Source organism: Leuresthes tenuis, unplaced genomic scaffold (genome assembly GCF_036924035.1).
Source record: "Leuresthes tenuis unplaced genomic scaffold, fLeuTen1.0.hap1 SCAF_1, whole genome shotgun sequence".
Classification (NCBI taxonomy): Eukaryota; Metazoa; Chordata; class Actinopteri; order Atheriniformes; family Atherinopsidae; genus Leuresthes; species Leuresthes tenuis.
In genome coordinates, this window is record NW_027325355.1 from 626,279 (window position 1) to 642,956 (window position 16,678).

General features: G+C 46.3%; 3 non-coding genes and 35 pseudogenes across 3 annotated transcripts; all 38 read right to left on the reverse strand.

Moving 5' to 3' along the window:
* Positions 1-188: 188 nt before the first annotated feature.
* On the reverse strand, positions 189-297 carry LOC140296706 (5S ribosomal RNA; annotated as a pseudogene).
* A 269-nt stretch (positions 298-566) lies between these two features.
* LOC140270609 (5S ribosomal RNA) lies at positions 567-690 on the reverse strand (annotated as a pseudogene).
* Positions 691-959: 269 nt separating this feature from the next.
* LOC140289514 (5S ribosomal RNA) lies at positions 960-1,077 on the reverse strand (annotated as a pseudogene).
* A 269-nt stretch (positions 1,078-1,346) lies between these two features.
* Positions 1,347-1,464, reverse strand: LOC140289516 (5S ribosomal RNA; annotated as a pseudogene).
* Positions 1,465-2,121: 657 nt separating this feature from the next.
* Positions 2,122-2,239, reverse strand: LOC140294200 (5S ribosomal RNA; annotated as a pseudogene).
* Positions 2,240-2,508: 269 nt separating this feature from the next.
* LOC140294211 (5S ribosomal RNA) lies at positions 2,509-2,627 on the reverse strand (annotated as a pseudogene).
* A 269-nt stretch (positions 2,628-2,896) lies between these two features.
* Positions 2,897-3,015, reverse strand: LOC140296235 (5S ribosomal RNA; annotated as a pseudogene).
* A 269-nt stretch (positions 3,016-3,284) lies between these two features.
* On the reverse strand, positions 3,285-3,403 carry LOC140290232 (5S ribosomal RNA; annotated as a pseudogene).
* Positions 3,404-3,675: 272 nt separating this feature from the next.
* LOC140301170 (5S ribosomal RNA) lies at positions 3,676-3,794 on the reverse strand (annotated as a pseudogene).
* Positions 3,795-4,063: 269 nt separating this feature from the next.
* On the reverse strand, positions 4,064-4,182 carry LOC140289430 (5S ribosomal RNA; annotated as a pseudogene).
* Positions 4,183-4,454: 272 nt separating this feature from the next.
* Positions 4,455-4,573, reverse strand: LOC140299951 (5S ribosomal RNA; annotated as a pseudogene).
* A 269-nt stretch (positions 4,574-4,842) lies between these two features.
* On the reverse strand, positions 4,843-4,961 carry LOC140296012 (5S ribosomal RNA; annotated as a pseudogene).
* A 269-nt stretch (positions 4,962-5,230) lies between these two features.
* On the reverse strand, positions 5,231-5,349 carry LOC140291382 (5S ribosomal RNA; annotated as a pseudogene).
* Positions 5,350-5,618: 269 nt separating this feature from the next.
* Positions 5,619-5,737, reverse strand: LOC140294247 (5S ribosomal RNA; annotated as a pseudogene).
* A 270-nt stretch (positions 5,738-6,007) lies between these two features.
* Positions 6,008-6,126, reverse strand: LOC140312441 (5S ribosomal RNA; annotated as a pseudogene).
* Positions 6,127-6,395: 269 nt separating this feature from the next.
* Positions 6,396-6,514, reverse strand: LOC140288714 (5S ribosomal RNA; annotated as a pseudogene).
* Positions 6,515-6,783: 269 nt separating this feature from the next.
* Positions 6,784-6,902, reverse strand: LOC140273321 (5S ribosomal RNA; annotated as a pseudogene).
* Positions 6,903-7,171: 269 nt separating this feature from the next.
* LOC140298941 (5S ribosomal RNA) lies at positions 7,172-7,290 on the reverse strand. The gene has a single exon (XR_011914536.1). It is a non-coding gene; the product is annotated as a 5S ribosomal RNA (ribosomal RNA).
* Positions 7,291-7,559: 269 nt separating this feature from the next.
* LOC140271770 (5S ribosomal RNA) lies at positions 7,560-7,678 on the reverse strand (annotated as a pseudogene).
* Positions 7,679-8,335: 657 nt separating this feature from the next.
* LOC140304855 (5S ribosomal RNA) lies at positions 8,336-8,454 on the reverse strand (annotated as a pseudogene).
* A 272-nt stretch (positions 8,455-8,726) lies between these two features.
* LOC140277769 (5S ribosomal RNA) lies at positions 8,727-8,845 on the reverse strand (annotated as a pseudogene).
* Positions 8,846-9,114: 269 nt separating this feature from the next.
* LOC140298942 (5S ribosomal RNA) lies at positions 9,115-9,233 on the reverse strand. Its single transcript, XR_011914537.1, has one exon. It is a non-coding gene; the product is annotated as a 5S ribosomal RNA (ribosomal RNA).
* Positions 9,234-9,502: 269 nt separating this feature from the next.
* On the reverse strand, positions 9,503-9,621 carry LOC140286143 (5S ribosomal RNA; annotated as a pseudogene).
* Positions 9,622-9,890: 269 nt separating this feature from the next.
* Positions 9,891-10,014, reverse strand: LOC140268340 (5S ribosomal RNA; annotated as a pseudogene).
* Positions 10,015-10,283: 269 nt separating this feature from the next.
* Positions 10,284-10,402, reverse strand: LOC140271776 (5S ribosomal RNA; annotated as a pseudogene).
* A 657-nt stretch (positions 10,403-11,059) lies between these two features.
* Positions 11,060-11,178, reverse strand: LOC140289265 (5S ribosomal RNA; annotated as a pseudogene).
* A 272-nt stretch (positions 11,179-11,450) lies between these two features.
* LOC140281772 (5S ribosomal RNA) lies at positions 11,451-11,569 on the reverse strand (annotated as a pseudogene).
* A 269-nt stretch (positions 11,570-11,838) lies between these two features.
* Positions 11,839-11,957, reverse strand: LOC140296880 (5S ribosomal RNA; annotated as a pseudogene).
* Positions 11,958-12,613: 656 nt separating this feature from the next.
* On the reverse strand, positions 12,614-12,732 carry LOC140304860 (5S ribosomal RNA; annotated as a pseudogene).
* A 272-nt stretch (positions 12,733-13,004) lies between these two features.
* On the reverse strand, positions 13,005-13,123 carry LOC140277780 (5S ribosomal RNA; annotated as a pseudogene).
* Positions 13,124-13,392: 269 nt separating this feature from the next.
* Positions 13,393-13,511, reverse strand: LOC140298943 (5S ribosomal RNA). The gene has a single exon (XR_011914538.1). It is a non-coding gene; the product is annotated as a 5S ribosomal RNA (ribosomal RNA).
* Positions 13,512-13,780: 269 nt separating this feature from the next.
* Positions 13,781-13,899, reverse strand: LOC140286154 (5S ribosomal RNA; annotated as a pseudogene).
* Positions 13,900-14,168: 269 nt separating this feature from the next.
* LOC140268346 (5S ribosomal RNA) lies at positions 14,169-14,292 on the reverse strand (annotated as a pseudogene).
* A 269-nt stretch (positions 14,293-14,561) lies between these two features.
* Positions 14,562-14,680, reverse strand: LOC140271783 (5S ribosomal RNA; annotated as a pseudogene).
* Positions 14,681-15,337: 657 nt separating this feature from the next.
* On the reverse strand, positions 15,338-15,456 carry LOC140289266 (5S ribosomal RNA; annotated as a pseudogene).
* A 272-nt stretch (positions 15,457-15,728) lies between these two features.
* Positions 15,729-15,847, reverse strand: LOC140288347 (5S ribosomal RNA; annotated as a pseudogene).
* Positions 15,848-16,116: 269 nt separating this feature from the next.
* On the reverse strand, positions 16,117-16,235 carry LOC140299142 (5S ribosomal RNA; annotated as a pseudogene).
* A 269-nt stretch (positions 16,236-16,504) lies between these two features.
* LOC140316087 (5S ribosomal RNA) lies at positions 16,505-16,623 on the reverse strand (annotated as a pseudogene).
* Between the last annotated feature and the right edge of the window lie 55 nt (positions 16,624-16,678).

The following is a 16,678-nucleotide window of genomic DNA, read 5'->3' on the forward strand; positions in this document are numbered from 1 at the left end:
GGCTGACTTGTTATGGGCACATCTTCTTCCCTGATGTGATTATTCTCTGCAGCTTAAACTGAGACTCTCAGATCACTTCGTGTCTGCCAACAAAGCAGCAGCAGCTGAAGATGACCAACTTCCTCATGTGTCACAGGGGGATCAGACGTTGCAACAAAAGACATGCAGGTGGTCGAGAGAAGACAAAAAGCTTACAGCTCCTGGTATTCCCAAGCGGTCTCCCATTTAAGTACTAACCAGGCCCAACCCTCCTTGGCTTCCGAGATCAGACATGTTCAGGGTGGTGTGGCCGTAAGCAACATGGTCTGTGACAAATGTGCATTATATAGGTACTGGAATCATACGGTTCCTCTATGTAACCAGATAATTGCCGAGAAAGGCTGACTTGTAGTGGGCACATCTTCTTCCCTGATGTGATTATTCTCTGCAGCTGAAACTGAGACTCTCAGATCACTTCGTGTCTGCCAACAAAGCAGCAGCAGCTGAAGATGACCAACTTCCTCATGTGTCACAGGGTGATCAGAAGTTGCAACAAAAGACATGCAGGTGGTAGAGAGAAGAGAAAAAGCTTACAGCACCTGGTATTCCCAAGCAGTCTCCCACCCAAGTACTAACCAGGCACAACCCCGCTTGGCTTCCGAGATCGGACGAGGTCGGGCATATTATATTCAGGGTGGTGTGGCCGTAAGCGACAATCTCTGTGACAAATGTGCATTATATAGGTACTGGAATCATACGGTTCCTCTATGTAACCAGATAATTGCAGAGAAAGGCTTATGTGTAGTGGGCACATCTTCTTCCCTGACGTGATTATTCTCTGCAGCTGAAACTGAGACTCTCAGATCACTTCGTGTCTGCCAACAAAGCAGCAGAAGCTGAAGATGACCAACTTCCTCATGTGTCACAGGGTGATCAGACGTTGCAACAAAAGACATTCGGGTGGTCCAGAGAAGAGATAAAGCTTACAGCACCTGGTATTCCCAAGCAGTCTCCCACCCAAGTACTAACCAGGCCAACCGTGCTTGGCTTCCGAGATCAGACGAGGTCAGGCATGTTCAGGGTGGTGTGGCCGTAAGCGACAATGTCTGTGACAAATGTGCATTATATAGGTACTGGAATCATACGGTTCCTCTATGTAACCAGATAATTGCAGAGAAAGGCTTATGTGTAGTGGGCACATCTTCTTCCCTGACGTGATTATTCTCTGCAGCTGAAACTGAGACTCTCAGATCAATTCGTGTCTGCCAACAAAGCAGCAGAAGCTGAAGATGACTAACTTCCTCATGTGTCACAGGGTGATCAGACGTTGCAACAAAAGACATTCAGGTGGTCCAGAGAAGAGATAAAGCTTACAGCACCTGGTATTCCCAAGCAGTCTCCCACCCAAGTACTAACCAGGCCAACCGTGCTTGGCTTCCGAGATCAGACGAGGTCAGGCATGTTCAGGGTGGTGTGGCCGTAAGCGACAATCTCTGTGACAAATGTGCATTATATAGGTACTGGAATCATACGGTTCCTCTATGTAACCAGATAATTGCCGAGAAAGGCTGATGTGTAGTGGGCACATCTTGTTCCCTGACGTTATTATTTTCTTCAGTTGAAACTGAGACTCTCAGATCACTTCGTGTCTGCCAACAAAGTAGCAGAAGCTGAAGATGACAAACTTCCTCATGTGTCACAGGGTGATCAGATGTTGCAACAAAAGACATGCAGGTGGTAGAGAGAAGAGAAAAAGCTTACAGCACCTGGTATTCCCAAGCAGTCTCCCATTGAAGTACAAACCAGTCCCAACCCTGCTTGGCTTCCAGGTTAAGACAAGGTGGGGCTTATTCAGGGTGGTGTGGCGGTAAGCAACAATATTTGTTACAAATGTGAATTATATAGGTACTGGAATCATACACTTCCTCTATGAAACCAGATAATTGCCGAGAAAGGCTGATGTGTAGTGGGCATATCATCTTCTCTGATGTGATCATTCTCTTCAGCTGAAACTGAGACTCTCAGATCACTTCGTGTCTGCCAACAAAGCAGCAGCAGCTGAAGATGACCAACTTCCTCATGTGTCACAGGGTGATCAGACGTTGCAACAAAAGACATTCAGGTGGTCCAGAGAAGAGATAAAGCTTACAGCACCTGGTATTCCCAAGCAGTCTCCCACCCAAGTACTAACCAGGCCAACCGTGCTTGGCTTCCGAGATCAGACGAGGTCAGGCAAATTCAGGGTGGTGTGGCCGTAAGTAACAATGTCTGTGACAAATGTGCATTATATAAGTACAGGAATCATACGGTTCCTCTATGTAACCAGATAATTGATGAGAACGGCTGATGTGTAGTGGGCACATCTTCTTCCCTGACGTGATTATTCTCTTCAGCTGAAACTGAGACTCTCAGATCACTTCGTGTCTTCCAACAAAGCAGCAGCAGCTGAAGATGACCAACTTCTTCACGTGTCACAGGGTGATCAGACGTTGCAACAAAAGACATGCAGGTGGTAGAGAGAAGAGAAAAAGCTTACAGCACCTGGTATTCCCAAGCTGTCTCCCATCCAAGTACTAACCAGGTACAACCCTGCTTGGCGTCCGAGATCAGACAAGGTCGGGCTTATTCAGGGTGGTGTGGCCGTAAGCAAATATGTCTCTGACAAATGTGCATTATATAGGTACTGGAATCATACGGTTCCTCTATGCAACCAGATAATTGCCGAGAAAGGCTTATGTGTAGCGGGCAAATCATCTTCTCTGATGTGATCATTCTCTGCAACTGAAACTGAGACTCTCAGATCACTTCGTGTCTGCCAACAAAGCAGCAGCAGCTGAAGATGACCATCTTCCTCATGTGTCACAGGGTGATCAGACGTTGCAACAAAAGACATGCAGGTGGTAGAGAAAAGAGAAGAAGCTTACAGCACCTGGTATTCCCAAGCAGTCTCCCATCCAAGTACTAAGCAGGCTCAACCCTGTTTGGCTTCCGAGATCACACGAGGTTGGGCAAATTCAGGGTGGTGTGGCCGTAAGGAACAATTTCTGTGACAAATGTGCATTATATAAGTAGTGGAATCATACACTTCCTCTATGTAACCAGATAATTTCCGAGAAAGGCTCACTTGTTATGGGCACATCTTCTTCCCTGATGTGATCATTCTCTGCAGCTGAAACTGAGACTCTCAGATCACTTCGTGTCTGCCAACAAAGCAGCAGCAGCTGAAGATGACCAACTTCCTCATGTGTCACAGGGTGATCAGACGTTGCAACAAAAGACATGCAGGTGGTAGAGAGAAGAGAAAAAGCTTACAGCACGTGGTATTCCCAAGAGGTCTTCCATCCAAGTACTAACCAGGCCCAACCCTCCTTGGCTTCCAAGATCAGACGAGGTCGGGCATATTCAGGGTGGTGCGGCCGTAAGCAACAATAGCTGTGACAAATGTGCATTATATAGGTACTGGAATCATACACTTCTTCTATGTAACCAGATAATTGCAGAGAAAGGCTGACTTGTAGTGGGCACATCTTCTTCCCTGATGTGATTATTCTCTGCAGCTGAAACTGAGACTCTCAGATCACTTCGTGTCTAACAACAAAGAAGCAGCAGCTGCTGAAGATGACCAACTTCCTCATGTGTCACAGGATGATCAGACGTTGCAACAAAAGACATGCAGGTGGTAGAGAGAAGAGAAGAAGCTTACAGCACCTGGTATTCCCAAGTAGTCTCCCATCCAAGTACTAAGCAGGCTCAACCCTGCTTGGCTTCCGAGATCAGACGAGGTCGGGCATGTTCAGGGTGGTGTGGCCGTAAGCAACAATGTCTCTGACAAATGTGCATTATATAGGTACTGGAATCATACGGTTCCTCTATGCAACCAGATAATTGCCGAGAAAGGCTGATAAGTAGTGGGCACATCTTCTTCCCTGACGTGATTATTCTCTCGAGCTGAAACTGAGACTCTCAGATCATTTTGTGTCTGCCAACAAAGCAGCAGAAGCTGAAGATGACCAACTTCCTCATGTGTCACAGGGTGATCAGACGTTGCAACAAAAGACATGCAGGTTGTAGAGAGAAGAGAAAAAGCTTACAGCACCTGGTATTCCCAAGAGGTCTTCCATCCAAGTACTAACCACGCCCAACCCTCCTTGGCTTCCAAGATCAGACGAGGTCGGGCATATTCAGGGTGGTGCGGCCGTAAGCAACAATAGCTGTGACAAATGTGCATTATATAGGTACTGGAATCATACACTTCTTCTATGTAACCAGATAATTGCAGAGAAAGGCTGACTTGTAGTGGGCACATCTTCTTCCCTGATGTGATTATTCTCTGCAGCTGAAACTGAGACTCTCAGATCACTTCGTGTCTGCCAACAAAGAAGCAGCAGCTGCTGAAGATGACCAACTTCCTCATGTGTCACAGGATGATCAGACGTTGCAAGAAAAGACATGCAGGTGGTAGAGAGAAGAGAAGAAGCTTACAGCACCTGGTATTCCCAAGCAGTCTCCCATCCAAGTACTAAGCAGGCTCAACCCTGCTTGGCTTCCGAGATCAGACGAGGTCGGGCATGTTCAGGGTGGTGTGGCCGTAAGCAACAATGTCTCTGACAAATGTGCATTATATAGGTACTGGAATCATACGGTTCCTCTATGCAACCAGATAATTGCCGAGAAAGGCTGATGTGTAGCGGGCATATCATCTTCTCTGATGTGATCATTCTCTTCAGCTGAAACTGAGACTCTCAGATCACTTCGTGTCTGCCAACAAAGCAGCAGAAGCTGAAGATGACCAACTTCCTCATGTGTCACAGGGTGATCAGACGTTGCAACAAAACACATGCAGGTGGTAGAGAGAAGATAAAAAGCTTAAGGCACCTGGTATTCCCAAGCGGTCTACTATTCAAGCACTAACCAGGCGCAACCCTGCTTGGCTTCCGAGATCAGACGAGGTCGGGCTTATTCAGGGTGGTGTGGCCGTAAGCAACTATATCGGTGACAAATGTGCATTATATAGGTACTGGAATCATACACTTCCTCTGTGTAACCAGATAATTGCCGAAAAAGGCTGACTTGTAGTGGGTTCATCTTCCTCCTTGATGTGATTATTCTCTTCAGCTGAAACTGAGACTCTCAGATCACCTTGTGTCTATCAACAAAGCAGCAGCAGCTGAAGATGACCAACTTCTTCACGTGTCACAGGGTGATCAGACGTTGCAACAAAAGACATGCAGGTGGTAGAGAGAAGAGAAAAAGCTTACAGCACCTGGTATTCCCAAGCAGTCTCCCATCCAAGTACTAAGCAGGCTCAACGCTGCTTGGCTTCCGAGATCAGACGAGGGCGGGTATGTTCAGGGTGGTGTGGCCGTAAGCAACAATGTGTCTGACAAAAGTGCATTATATTAGTACAGGAATCATACGGTTCCTCTATGTAACCAGATAATTGCTGAGAAAGGCTGATGTGTAGTGGGCACATCTTCTTCCCTGACGTGATTATTCTCTTCAGCTGAAACTGAGACTCTCAGATCACTTCGTGTCTTCCAACAAAGCAGCAGCAGCTGAAGATGACCAACTTCCTCATGTGTCACAGGGTGATCAGACGTTGCAACAAAAGACATGCAGGTTGTAGAGAGAAGAGAAAACGCTTACAGCACCTGGTATTCCCAAGCAGTCTCTCATCAAAGTATTAACCAGGCCCAACCCTCCTTGGCTTCTGAGATCAGACGAGGTCAGACATATTCAGGGTGGTTTGGCCGTAAGCAACAATCTCTGTGACAAATGTGCATTATATAGGCAATGGAATCATATGGTTCCTCTATGTAACAAGATAATTGCCAAAAAAAGGCTGATATATAATGGGCACATCTTGTTCCCTGACGTGATAATTTTCTCCAGCTGAAAATGAGACTCTAAGATCACTTCGTGTCTGCCAACAAAGCAGCAGCAGCTGAAGATGACCAACTTCCTCATGTGTCACAGGGTGATCAGACGTTGCAACAAAAGACATGCAGGTGGTTGAGAGAAGAGAAAAAGCTTACAGCACCTGGTATTCCCAAGCGGTCTCCCATCCAAGTACTAACCAGGCCCAACCGTGCTTGGCTTGCAAGATCAGACGAGGTTGGGCATATTCAGGGTGGTGTGGCCGTAAGTAACAATGTCTGTGACAAATGTGCATTATATAGGTACTGGAATCATACGGTTCCTCTATGCAACCATATAATTGCCAAGAAAGGCTGATATGTAGTGGGCACATCTTGTTCCCTGACGTGATCATTTTCTCCAGCTGAAAATGAGACTCTAAGATCACTTCGTGTCTGCCAACAAAGCAGCAGAAAATGAAGATGACCAACTTCCTCATGTGTCACAGGGTGATCAGACGTTGCAACAAAAGACATGCAGGTGGTTGAGAGAAGAGAAAAAGCTTACATCACCTGATAATCCCAAGCGGTCTCCCATCCAAGTACTAACCAGGCCCAACCCTGCTTGGCTTCCGAGATCAGACGAGGTCAGGCATGTTCCGGGTGGTGTGGCCGTAAGCAGCAATGTCTCTGACAAATGTGCATTATATAGGTACTGGAATCATACGGTTCCTCTATGCAACCAGATAATTGCCGAGAAAAGCTGATGTGTAGCGGGTAAATCATCTTCTCTGATGTGATCATTCTCTGCAACTGAAACTGAGACTCTCAGATCACTTTGTGTCTGCCAACAAAGCAGCAGCAGCTGAAGATGACCAACTTCCTCATGTGTCACAGGGCGATCAGACGTTGCAACAAAAGACATGCAGGTGGTAGAGAGAAGAGAAAAAGCTTACAGCACCTGGTATTCCCAAGCGGTCTCTCATCAAAGTACTAACCAGGCCCAACCCTCCTTGGCTTCTGAGATCAAACGAGGTCAGACATATTCAGGGTGGTTTGGCCGTAAGCAACAATCTCTGTGACAAATGTGCATTATATAGGCAATGGAATCATATGGTTCCTCTATGTAACAAGATAATTGCCGAAAAAGGCTGATATATAGTGGGCACATCTTGTTCCCTGACGTGATAATTTTCTCCAGCTGAAAATGAGACTCTAAGATCACTTCGTGTCTGCCAACAAAGCAGCAGCAGCTGAAGATGACCAACTTCCTCATGTGTCACAGGGTGATCAGACGTTGCAACAAAAGACATGCAGGTGGTTGAGAGAAGAGAAAAAGCTTACAGCACCTGGTATTCCCAAGCGGTCTCCCATCCAAGTACTAACCAGGCCCAACCCTGCTTGGCTTCCAAGATCAGACGAGGTTGGGCATATTCCGGGTGGTGTGGCCGTAAGTAACAATGTTTGTGACAAATGTGCATTATATAGGTACTGGAATCATACGGTTCCTCTATGCAACCATATAATTGCCAAGAAAGGCTGATATGTAGTGGGCACATCTTGTTCCCTGACGTGATAATTTTCTCCAGCTGAAAATGAGACTTTAAGATCACTTCGTGTCTGCCAACAAAGCAGCAGAAAATGAAGATGACCAACTTCCTCATGTGTCACAGGGTGATCAGACGTTGCAACAAAAGACATGCAGGTGGTTGAGAGAAGAGAAAAAGCTTACAGCACCTGATAATCCCAAGCGGTCTCCCATCCAAGTACTAACCAGGCACAACCCTGCTTGGCTTTCGAGATCAGACGAGGTCGGGCATATTCAGGGTGGTGTGGCCGTAAGCAACAATGTCTCTGACAAATGTAAATTGTATAGGTACTGGAATCATACGTTTCCTCTATATAACCAGATAATTGCAGAGAAAGGCTGATAAATAGTGGACACATCTTCTTCCCTGACGTGATTATTCTCTCCAGCTGAAAATGAGACTCTCAGATCACTTCGTGTCTGCCAACAAAGCAGCAGCAGCTGAAGATGACCAACTTCCTCATGTGTCACAGGGCGATCAGACGTTGCAACAAAATACATGCAGGTGGTAGAGAGAAGAGAAAAAGATTACATCACCTGGTATTCCCAAGCGGTGTCCCATCAAAGTACTAACCAGAACCAGCCCTCCTTGGCTTCCGAGATCAGACAAGGTCAGACATATTCAGGGTGGTTTGTCCGTAAGTAACAATCTCTGTGACAAATGTGCATTATATAGGCAATGGAATCATACACTTCCTCTATGTAACCAGATAATTGCCGAGAAAGGCTGATATGTAGTGGGCACATCTTCTTCCCTGACGTGATAATTCTCTCCAGCTGAAACTGAGACTCTCAGATCACTTTGTGTCTGCCAACAAAGCAGCAGCAGCTGAAGATGACCAACTTCCTCATGTGTCACAGGGTGATCAGACGTTGCAACAAAAGACATGCAGGTGGTAGAGAGAAGAGAAAAAGCTTACAGCACCTGGTATTCCCAAGCGGTCTCCCATCCAAGTACTAACCAGGCCCAAACCTGCTTGACTTCCAAGATCAGACAAGGTCGGGCTTATTCAGGGTGGTGTGGCCGTAAGCAACAATATCTGTGACAAATGTGCATTATATAGGTACTGGAATCATACACTTCCTCTATGTAACCAGATAATTGCCCAGAAAGGCTGACTTGTAGTGGGCACATCTTCTTCCCTGATGTGATTATTCTCTGCAGCTGAAATTGACACTCTCAGATCACTTCGTGTCTGCCAACAAAGACGCAAAAGCAGCTGAAGATGACCAACTTCCTCATGTGTCACAGGAGGATCAGACGTTGCCACAAAAGACATGAAGGTGGTAGAGAGTAGAGAAGAAGCTTATAGCACCTGGTATTCCCAAGTGGTCTCCCATGCAAGTACTAACCAGGCCCAACCCTGCTTGGCTTCCAAGATCAGACGAGGTCAGGCATGTTCCGGGTGGTGTGGCCGTAAGCAGCAATGTCTCTGACAAATGTGCATTATATAGGTACTGGAATCATACGGTTCCTCTATGCAACCAGATAATTGCCGAGAAAGGCTGATGTGTAGCGGGTAAATCATCATCTCTGATGTGATCATTCTCTGCAACTGAAACTGAGACTCTCAGATCACTTCATGTCTGCCAACAAAGCAGCAGCAGCTGAAGATGACCAACTTCCTCATGTGTCACAGGGTGATCAGACGTTGCAACAAAAGACATGCAGGTGGTTGAGAGAAGAGAAAAAGCTTACAGCACCTGGTATTCCCAAGCGGTCTCCCATCCAAGTACTAACCAGGCCCAACCCTGCTTGGCTTCCAAGATCAGACGAGGTTGGGCATATTCCGGGTGGTGTGGCCGTAAGTAACAATGTTTGTGACAAATGTGCATTATATAGGTACTGGAATCATACGGTTCCTCTATGCAACCATATAATTGCCAAGAAAGGCTGATATGTAGTGGGCACATCTTGTTCCCTGACGTGATAATTTTCTCCAGCTGAAAATGAGACTTTAAGATCACTTCGTGTCTGCCAACAAAGCAGCAGCAGCTGAAGATGACCAACTTCCTCATGTGTCACAGGGTGATCAGACGTTTCAACAAAAGACATGCAGGTGGTAGAGAGAAGAGAAAAAGCTTACAGCACCTGGTATTCGCAAGCGGTCTCCCATTCAAGAACTAACCAGGCCCAACCCTGCTTGGCTTCCGAGATCAGACGAGGTCGAGCTTATTCAGGGTGGTGTGGCGGTAAGCAACAATATCTGGTACAAATGTGTATTATATAGGTACTGGAATCATACAGTTCCTCTATGTAACCAGATAATTGCCGAGAAAGGCTGATGTGTAGTGGGCATATCTTCTTCCCTGATGTGATTATTCTCTGCAGCTGAAACTGAGACTCTCAGATCACTTTGTGTCTGCCAACAAAGCAGCAGCAGCTGAAGATGACCAACTTCCTCATGTGTCACAGGGTGATCAGATGTTACAACAAAAGACATGCAGGTGGTAGAGAGAAGAGAAAAAGCTTACAGCACCTGGTATTCCCAAGCAGTCTCCCACCCAAGTACTAACCAGGCACAACCCTGCTTGGCTTCCGAGATCAGACGAGGTCGGGCATATTATATTCAGGGTGGTGTGGCCGTAAGCGACAATCTCTGTGACAAATGTGTATTATATAGGTACTGGAATCATACACTTCCTCTATGTAACCAGATAATTGCCGAGAAAGGCTGACTCTTAGTGGGCACATCTTCCTTCTTGATGTGATCATTCTCTTCAGCTGAAACTGAGACTCTCAGATCACTTCGTGTCTGCCAACAAAGCAGCAGAAGCTGAAGATGACCAACTTCCTCATGTGTCACAGGGTGATCAGACGTTGCAACAAAAGACATGCAGGTGGTTGAGAGAAGAGAAAAAGCTTACAGCACCTGATAATCCCAAGCGGTCTCCCATCCAAGTACTAACCAGGCACAACCCTGCTTGGCTTTCGAGATCAGACGAGGTCGGGCATATTCAGGGTGGTGTGGCCGTAAGCAACAATGTCTCTGACAAATGTAAATTGTATAGGTACTGGAATCATACGTTTCCTCTATATAACCAGATAATTGCAGAGAAAGGCTGATAAATAGTGGACACATCTTCTTCCCTGACGTGATTATTCTCTCCAGCTGAAAATGAGACTCTCAGATCACTTCGTGTCTGCCAACAAAGCAGCAGCAGCTGAAGATGACCAACTTCCTCATGTGTCACAGGGCGATCAGACGTTGCAACAAAATACATGCAGGTGGTAGAGAGAAGAGAAAAAGATTACATCACCTGGTATTCCCAAGCGGTGTCCCATCAAAGTACTAACCAGAACCAGCCCTCCTTGGCTTCCGAGATCAGACAAGGTCAGACATATTCAGGGTGGTTTGTCCGTAAGTAACAATCTCTGTGACAAATGTGCATTATATAGGCAATGGAATCATACACTTCCTCTATGTAACCAGATAATTGCCGAGAAAGGCTGATATGTAGTGGGCACATCTTCTTCCCTGACGTGATAATTCTCTCCAGCTGAAAATGAGACTCTCAGATCACTTTGTGTCTGCCAACAAAGCAGCAGCAGCTGAAGATGACCAACTTCCTCATGTGTCACAGGGTGATCAGACGTTAAAACAAAAGACATGCAGGTGGTAGAGAGAAGAGAAAAAGCTTACAGCACCTGGTATTCCCAAGCAGTCTTCCATCCAAGTACTAACCAGGCCCAAACCTGCTTGACTTCCAAGATCAGACAAGGTCGGGCTTATTCAGGGTGGTGTGGCCGTAAGCAACAATATCTGTGACAAATGTGCATTATATAGGCAATGGAATCATACACTTCCTCTATGTAACCAGATAATTGCCGAGAAAGGCTGACTTGTAGTGGGCACATCTTCTTCCCTGATGTGATTATTCTCTGCAGCTGAAATTGACACTCTCAGATCACTTCGTGTCTGCCAACAAAGAAGCAGCAGCTGCTGAAGATGACCAACTTCCTCATGTGTCACAGGATGATCAGACGTTGCCACAAAAGACATGAAGGTGGTAGAGAGAAGAGAAGAAGCTTACAGCACCTGGTATTCCCAAGCAGTCTCCCATCCAAGTACTAAGCAGGCCCAACCCTGCTTGGCTTCCAAGATCAGACGAGGTCAGGCATGTTCCGGGTGGTGTGGCCGTAAGCAACAATGTCTCTGACAAATGTGCATTATATAGGTACTGGAATCATACGGTTCCTCTATGCAACCAGATAATTGCCGAGAAAGGCTGATGTGTAGCGGGCATATCATCTTCTCTGATGTGATCATTCTCTTCAGCTGAAACTGAGACTCTCAGATCACTTCGTGTCTGCCAACAAAGCAGCAGAAGCTGAAGATGACCAACTTCCTCATGTGTCACAGGGTGATCAGACGTTGCAACAAAAGACATGCAGGTGGTAGAGAGAAGATAAAAAGCTTAAGGCACCTGGTATTCCCAAGCGGTCTACTATTCAAGCACTAACCAGGCGCAACCCTGCTTGGCTTCCGAGATCAGACGAGGTCGGGCTTATTCAGGGTGGTGTGGTCGTAAGCAACTATATCGGTGACAAATGTGCATTATATAGGTACTGGAATCATACACTTCCTCTGTGTAACCAGATAATTGCCGAAAAAGGCTGACTTGTAGTGGGTTCATCTTCCTCCTTGATGTGATTATTCTCTTCAGCTGAAACTGAGACTCTCAGATTACCTTGTGTCTATCAACAAAGCAGCAGCAGCTGAAGATGACCAACTTCTTCACGTGTCACAGGGTGATCAGACGTTGCAACAAAAGACATGCAGGTGGTAGAGAGAAGAGAAAAAGCTTACAGCACCTGGTATTCCCAAGCTGTCTCCCATCCAAGTACTAACCAGGTACAACCTTCTTGGTGTCCGAGATCAGACGAGGTCTGGCTTATTCAGGGTGGTGTGGCCGTAAGCAACAATGTCTCTGACAAATGTGCATTATATAGGTACTGGAATCATACGGTTCCTCTATGCAACCAGATAATTGCCGAGAAAGGCTGATGTGTAGCGGGCAAATCATCTTCTCTGATGTGATCATTCTCTGCAACTGAAACTGAGACTCTCAGATCACTTTGTGTCAGCCAACAAAGCAGGAGCAGCTGAAGATGACCAACTTCCTCATGTGTCACAGGGTGATCAGACGTTGCAACAAAAGACATGCAGGTGGTAGAGAGAAGAGAAAAAGCTTACAGCACCTGGTATTCCCAAGCGGTCTCCCATCCAAGTACTAACCAGGCCCAAACCTGCTTGACTTCCAAGATCAGACAAGGTCGGGCTTATTCAGGGTGGTGTGGCCGTAAGCAACAATATCTGTGACAAATGTGCATTATATAGGTACTGGAATCATACACTTCCTCTATGTAACCAGATAATTGCCCAGAAAGGCTGACTTGTAGTGGGCACATCTTCTTCCCTGATGTGATTATTCTCTGCAGCTGAAATTGACACTCTCAGATCACTTCGTGTCTGCCAACAAAGACGCAAAAGCAGCTGAAGATGACCAACTTCCTCATGTGTCACAGGAGGATCAGACGTTGCCACAAAAGACATGAAGGTGGTAGAGAGTAGAGAAGAAGCTTATAGCACCTGGTATTCCCAAGTGGTCTCCCATGCAAGTACTAACCAGGCCCAACCCTGCTTGGCTTCCAAGATCAGACGAGGTCAGGCATGTTCCGGGTGGTGTGGCCGTAAGCAGCAATGTCTCTGACAAATGTGCATTATATAGGTACTGGAATCATACGGTTCCTCTATGCAACCAGATAATTGCCGAGAAAGGCTGATGTGTAGCGGGTAAATCATCATCTCTGATGTGATCATTCTCTGCAACTGAAACTGAGACTCTCAGATCACTTCATGTCTGCCAACAAAGCAGCAGCAGCTGAAGATGACCAACTTCCTCATGTGTCACAGGGTGATCAGACGTTGCAACAAAAGACATGCAGGTGGTTGAGAGAAGAGAAAAAGCTTACAGCACCTGGTATTCCCAAGCGGTCTCCCATCCAAGTACTAACCAGGCCCAACCCTGCTTGGCTTCCAAGATCAGACGAGGTTGGGCATATTCCGGGTGGTGTGGCCGTAAGTAACAATGTTTGTGACAAATGTGCATTATATAGGTACTGGAATCATACGGTTCCTCTATGCAACCATATAATTGCCAAGAAAGGCTGATATGTAGTGGGCACATCTTGTTCCCTGACGTGATAATTTTCTCCAGCTGAAAATGAGACTTTAAGATCACTTCGTGTCTGCCAACAAAGCAGCAGCAGCTGAAGATGACCAACTTCCTCATGTGTCACAGGGTGATCAGACGTTTCAACAAAAGACATGCAGGTGGTAGAGAGAAGAGAAAAAGCTTACAGCACCTGGTATTCGCAAGCGGTCTCCCATTCAAGAACTAACCAGGCCCAACCCTGCTTGGCTTCCGAGATCAGACGAGGTCGAGCTTATTCAGGGTGGTGTGGCGGTAAGCAACAATATCTGGTACAAATGTGTATTATATAGGTACTGGAATCATACAGTTCCTCTATGTAACCAGATAATTGCCGAGAAAGGCTGATGTGTAGTGGGCATATCTTCTTCCCTGATGTGATTATTCTCTGCAGCTGAAACTGAGACTCTCAGATCACTTTGTGTCTGCCAACAAAGCAGCAGCAGCTGAAGATGACCAACTTCCTCATGTGTCACAGGGTGATCAGATGTTACAACAAAAGACATGCAGGTGGTAGAGAGAAGAGAAAAAGCTTACAGCACCTGGTATTCCCAAGCAGTCTCCCACCCAAGTACTAACCAGGCACAACCCTGCTTGGCTTCCGAGATCAGACGAGGTCGGGCATATTATATTCAGGGTGGTGTGGCCGTAAGCGACAATCTCTGTGACAAATGTGTATTATATAGGTACTGGAATCATACACTTCCTCTATGTAACCAGATAATTGCCGAGAAAGGCTGACTCTTAGTGGGCACATCTTCCTTCTTGATGTGATCATTCTCTTCAGCTGAAACTGAGACTCTCAGATCACTTCGTGTCTGCCAACAAAGCAGCAGAAGCTGAAGATGACCAACTTCCTCATGTGTCACAGGGTGATCAGACGTTGCAACAAAAGACATGCAGGTGGTTGAGAGAAGAGAAAAAGCTTACAGCACCTGATAATCCCAAGCGGTCTCCCATCCAAGTACTAACCAGGCACAACCCTGCTTGGCTTTCGAGATCAGACGAGGTCGGGCATATTCAGGGTGGTGTGGCCGTAAGCAACAATGTCTCTGACAAATGTAAATTGTATAGGTACTGGAATCATACGTTTCCTCTATATAACCAGATAATTGCAGAGAAAGGCTGATAAATAGTGGACACATCTTCTTCCCTGACGTGATTATTCTCTCCAGCTGAAAATGAGACTCTCAGATCACTTCGTGTCTGCCAACAAAGCAGCAGCAGCTGAAGATGACCAACTTCCTCATGTGTCACAGGGCGATCAGACGTTGCAACAAAATACATGCAGGTGGTAGAGAGAAGAGAAAAAGATTACATCACCTGGTATTCCCAAGCGGTGTCCCATCAAAGTACTAACCAGAACCAGCCCTCCTTGGCTTCCGAGATCAGACAAGGTCAGACATATTCAGGGTGGTTTGTCCGTAAGTAACAATCTCTGTGACAAATGTGCATTATATAGGCAATGGAATCATACACTTCCTCTATGTAACCAGATAATTGCCGAGAAAGGCTGATATGTAGTGGGCACATCTTCTTCCCTGACGTGATAATTCTCTCCAGCTGAAAATGAGACTCTCAGATCACTTTGTGTCTGCCAACAAAGCAGCAGCAGCTGAAGATGACCAACTTCCTCATGTGTCACAGGGTGATCAGACGTTAAAACAAAAGACATGCAGGTGGTAGAGAGAAGAGAAAAAGCTTACAGCACCTGGTATTCCCAAGCAGTCTTCCATCCAAGTACTAACCAGGCCCAAACCTGCTTGACTTCCAAGATCAGACAAGGTCGGGCTTATTCAGGGTGGTGTGGCCGTAAGCAACAATATCTGTGACAAATGTGCATTATATAGGCAATGGAATCATACACTTCCTCTATGTAACCAGATAATTGCCGAGAAAGGCTGACTTGTAGTGGGCACATCTTCTTCCCTGATGTGATTATTCTCTGCAGCTGAAATTGACACTCTCAGATCACTTCGTGTCTGCCAACAAAGACGCAAAAGCAGCTGAAGATGACAAACTTCCTCATGTGTCACAGGAGGATCAGACGTTGCCACAAAAGACATGAAGGTGGTAGAGAGTAGAGAAGAAGCTTACAGCACGTGGTATTCCCAAGTGGTCTCCCATGCAAGTACTAACCAGGCCCAACCCTGCTTGGCTTCCAAGATCAGACGAGGTCAGGCATGTTCCGGGTGGTGTGGCCGTAAGCAGCAATGTCTCTGACAAATGTGCATTATATAGGTACTGGAATCATACGGTTCCTCTATGCAACCAGATAATTGCCGAGAAAGGCTGATGTGTAGCGGGTAAATCATCTTCTCTGATGTGATCATTCTCTGCAACTGAAACTGAGACTCTCAGATCACTTCATGTCTGCCAACAAAGCAGCAGCAGCTGAAGATGACCAACTTCCTCATGTGTCACAGGGTGATCAGACGTTGCAACAAAAGACATGCAGGTGGTTGAGAGAAGAGAAAAAGCTTACAGCACCTGGTATTCCCAAGCGGTCTCCCATCCAAGTACTAACCAGGCCCAACCCTGCTTGGCTTCCGAGATCAGACGAGGTCAGGCATATTCCGGGTGGTGTGGCCGTAAGTAACAATGTTTGTGACAAATGTGCATTATATAGGTACTGGAATCATACGGTTCCTCTATGCAACCATATAATTGCCAAGAAAGGCTGATATGTAGTGGGCACATCTTGTTCCCTGACGTGATAATTTTCTCCAGCTGAAAATGAGACTCTCAGATCACTTCGTGTCTTCCAACAAAGCAGCAGCAGCTGAAGATGACCAACTTCCTCATGTGTCACAGGGTGATCAGACGTTGCAACAAAAGACATGCAGGTTGTAGAGAGAAGAGAAAACGCTTACAGCACCTGGTATTCCCAAGCAGTCCCCCATTGAAGTACTAACCAGGCCCAACCCTCCTTAGCTTCCGAGATCAGACGAGGTCGGGCATATTCAGGGTGGTGTGGCCGTAAGGAACAATTTCTGTGACAAATGTGCATTATATAAGTACTGGAATCATACACTTCCTC